Below are 4,329 nucleotides of genomic sequence, written 5' to 3' on the forward strand. Positions count from 1 at the left end.
GGTAGCGGCGTCCTTCTTCAACATCTTAAAGATTAGCTCACAAATGACAGTGTATTAAGCTATGAACCGGTTGATGTAGTTTAAGTCTTCCCAAGAAACTCATAACCTCTTTCTTGTTCTTTGGTGGTGGAAATTCTTGGATGGCTTTGACCTTTGACGGATCCAATTCTATTCCTCGGCGACTCACAATGAACCCAAGTAGTTTTCCGACAGGAACCCCGAATGAACACTTACCGGGATTCAGCTTCAAGTTGTACCTTCTTAGTATATTGAAGAACTTCCTCAGATCTTCCATGTGGTTAGTGGCTCTCTTGGATTTGATGATGACGTCGTCCACATACACCTCGATCTTTTTGTGTATCATGTCATGGAAAATAGTAGTCATGGCCCTCATGTAGGTGGCCCCAGCATTCTTTAACCCAAACGGCATCACCTTGTAACAATACATCCCCCACGGCGTAATGAAAGCCGTTTTCTCCGCGTCTTCCTCATCCATCCATATCTGATGATACCCAGCAAAACAATCAACGAACGACTGCAGTTCATGCTTGGCATAGTTAGAATGTGTATGTTCGGCAAAGGGAAGTCATCTTTCGGACTGGCCCAGTTAAGATCCCGGTAGTCGACACAAACTCTAACCTTCCCGTCCTTCTTCGGCACTGGAAAACCATGTTCGATACTCTACTACCCTAAGAACCTTGGCTTTGACTTGTTTGGTGACTTCTTCCTTGATTTTCAAACTCATGTCGGGTTTGAACTTCCTGAGCTTCTGTTTTACTGGTGGACATGTCGGATCGGTTGGCAGTTTGTGAGCTACAATAGATGTACTAAGACCAGTCATGTCATCATAAGACCAGGCGAATATGTCCTCATATTCCCTTAGAAATTCCGTGTACTCTTTCTTTTCTAATGGTGACAGATGAATACTGATGCGCGTTTCTTTGACATTTTCTGCATTTTCCAGGTTGACAATCTCAGTTTCGTCCAGGTTAGACTTAGGTCTGTTCTCAAAATCCTCAACCTGTTTAACAACCTCTTTTGGTATATCATCTTCTTCTGAGTCTATATCCGTTTGTTGCGTTGTCTCGTTAGATGTCATAATCGTCGGTTCATCAAGATAAGTAATAGTAATGTTGTGTAAATAAATTAAACGATAAAAGTAATAAGAGCAAGATTTATAATAACTGAAATGCTTTGATAAATTTCATAATTATTTTGAACATTGGAGCTCTTATTTCAATATTAAAAATGCGGAAAGAAAGTCAACTAGCGAAAAATAAAGATAATGCATGGTGCTTTGTTCAGCCTTGCTACCCCGAAGCTTTCTGGGCCCTGGTGGTTCTGATGGTCCAATTGTTGAGGCGTGCTCCTCGTCTCATAGCTTGTATAGAAGGGGCTTCCTCCCCCTCCTCCTCGAAAATGACACAACAGTCCAACAAATTCCTCATCGCTGCCAGTACTTCCTCTTCTTCCGACCCATTTATGACACCCGCTGGCTGGAAGGTCTACTCTAAGCGAGGTATCGGATGCTCCAGCGGGTAGTAGGGACTGCGCCATGGTGGCGACCAGTGGTTGAACTCCTCCCAAGTGTATTCATATCCCAAACCAAAAGTGGTACCGTGTTTCTTCAACTTGATAGGCTTAGAGATTGCTTGGAGATTCTTGCCAAGTCCCTTGCCAAGTTCGTATCCATACCAATTTAGTATACTTTCAATTTTGTTATCCTACCATTTATCCTTGTCCACATACTCACTCAATGTGATGGTAGATTTCTCCACCTATCTTCCTTTTCCCTCCGATTGCTGGGATGTTCTGGCGACTGTAAATGGGAATGCTACCGTCACCGTGAATAATTACCTCTTGGTGATTCCACTCGAATTTCATTGCTTGATGTAGGGTTGATGCTACAGCCCCAGCAGCATGGATCCAGGGTCGTCCCAATAGCAAGTTGTAAGATGATGGGACGTCTATCACTTGAAAATCAACGTCGAACCAAGTCGGTCCCATTTGCAGACACGAACTAATTTCCCCAATAGTGGACCTTTGGGATCCATCGAAAGCTTTGACATTGATGGCTCCATCCTTGATCTCATGAAGGATCTTTCCCAATGTTCTGAGAGTCACCAATGGACAAATATTGAGGTTGGACCCTCCGTCAATCAGGATTCTGCTGATAAAATAATCTTCGCACTGCACAGTGATGTGCAATGCCTTGTTGTGGCTCTCCAATACTTAGCCCTTCAGGTGGCATCTCATCTTTGTGGAAAGTGATTTTGTGACTATCCAATACTTGCCCTACCATGTTTGCCATTTCTCCTCCAGTTATGTTGTTGGGCACATATGCCTAGCTCAGCATCTTCAATAAGGCATTCTTATGTGTGTCAGAGCTTTGTAGAAGAGCCAAGATAGAGATATGGGCTGGCGTTTTGTTCAACTGATCAACGATCGAATACTCTTTGGCTTGTATCTTCCTCCAGAGATCATCGGGCCCAGCTTCAGTGACGGTTGGTCGTCTAGAGGCCAACTTACTGGACTCAGCTAGATGTTCGAGAGTATAAACCCTGCCGGTTCTTGTCATACCCTATGCTGCAATTGCTTCTCCAGATTTGGTTTTCCCTTTCCTTCTTGCCTCAGTGGTGTAATCCCACGGTATGGCCTTTGGGTGGAATGGTGTTACAGCTTTCATGGCCACAGGAATGGGCACCCTTGCTTTGGGAGGTAATACAGCAACCTCAAATGGTACAGGTGCTTTTGGGGACCCAAACTTGACCTCAATAGGCCCTGGCGTCTTTGTAGAAGAAGGTTCTTCGAACTCAAGTGGTATGGACATGTTCACTTCGGCGTCTCTATAAGGTTGCATCTCGACCACAATCGGGTTAAGGGTGACTATTGGTTTCTTTGGCTCGTCACCTTCAACGATCAATTCAATCGACCCTTTGGGGTCCCAATCGTCTTCTATCTCAATCATGTGAATACCTCCACCCTTGTAGTCTAGTAAGGGGTTGTTACGGACATTCAGAGTAGACTCCTTTGCCAAAATGATCTTGTTGTCAATTAAAGCTTGGATCTTATCCTTCATAAAGCGACAATCATCAATGGTATTCCCCTTTATGCTGAAAGGGTATGCACATGTTTTGTTTGGGTTTACCCATTGGGAGGGGTTTTCGGGGTTTATGGTAGGGATAGGGGTGACGTAACCAGCAGCTTTGAGCTTTTCATACAATTGGTCGATAGGTTCAGCAATGGCAGTATATTGTTTGGGGGGTCTGCGGTCGAAGTTTGGTCGGGGTCTAGGGAAATTTTGGCGAGGGGGAGGTGATTGATAGTGGGTTTGTTGGGTATTGTAGGCTTGGTAGATAGGTGCGGGTTGAGGGTATCTGTGCGAAGTGGGCTGATATGTGGTAGGTGGAGATAATTGATAAGTAGGTGGTGGAGCTTGGTAAGAGGGCAAGGGTCCTTGGTAATTTGGGGTAGGCTGATATGTGAGTGGAGATAATGGGTAGGTTTGGAATTTGATTGGGGACTTTGTTCTTTGTGCAACCATCACAGCACTCACATCCCTTTTCTTGGACGTGCCACCAGACTGTAGAGCCTTGTTGGTGATCTGTAATGCTTCAAAGTTTGTGACCATACCACTTTTAATACCTTCCTCGATCCTTTCCCCTAGCTTAATGATGTCGGAAAATTTCTGGCCTTCAATCAACATCAACCTCTCATAATATTGTGGGTCTTGAGCCCAGACAAAAAACCAATTCATTTGTTCTTCTTCTAAAGTTGGCCTGACCTTAGCATCTTCTGATCTCCAACGAGAAGCACACTCGCGGAATGTCTCCGTAGGTTTATTCTTTACATCTGGCACATTCTACGTGTTGAATCTGAATTTGTCCATGAAATTGGATGACATACTTACCCAATTCGACCACTTCTTCAGGTCTTGGATAATGTACCAAGATAGAGCATCCCCTTTCAGGCTTCTCATAAAGAGCTTCATGCGAATCTTTTCATCCTTCCCTACTCCGACCAGCTTGTCGCAGTAGGTCCTCAAATGGACTCTGGGATCCCCTGTGCCATCACACATCTCGAACCTGGGAGGTTTGTACCCGTCGAGCAGTTCGACATCTTGCTGAATGCAAATGCCTTCGTAATTCAATCCCTCGATCCCCTTGCTTCTTTCAACACCCTGAACTCGGCTAGTCAGCTTCTTGAGTTATGCGGCCAGATTCCTGATAAGAGAGTCTTTGTCATCAGACTCAGGTGTGCTTGAAATAGGTTGAGTATAGTGTGGTATGGTTTCCACATAGATGGGGGTGTTGTGGAGATGATCATTTA

The sequence above is a fragment of the Nicotiana sylvestris genome, chromosome 6, assembly GCF_000393655.2.
Source record: "Nicotiana sylvestris chromosome 6, ASM39365v2, whole genome shotgun sequence".
Taxonomy (NCBI): Eukaryota; Viridiplantae; Streptophyta; class Magnoliopsida; order Solanales; family Solanaceae; genus Nicotiana; species Nicotiana sylvestris.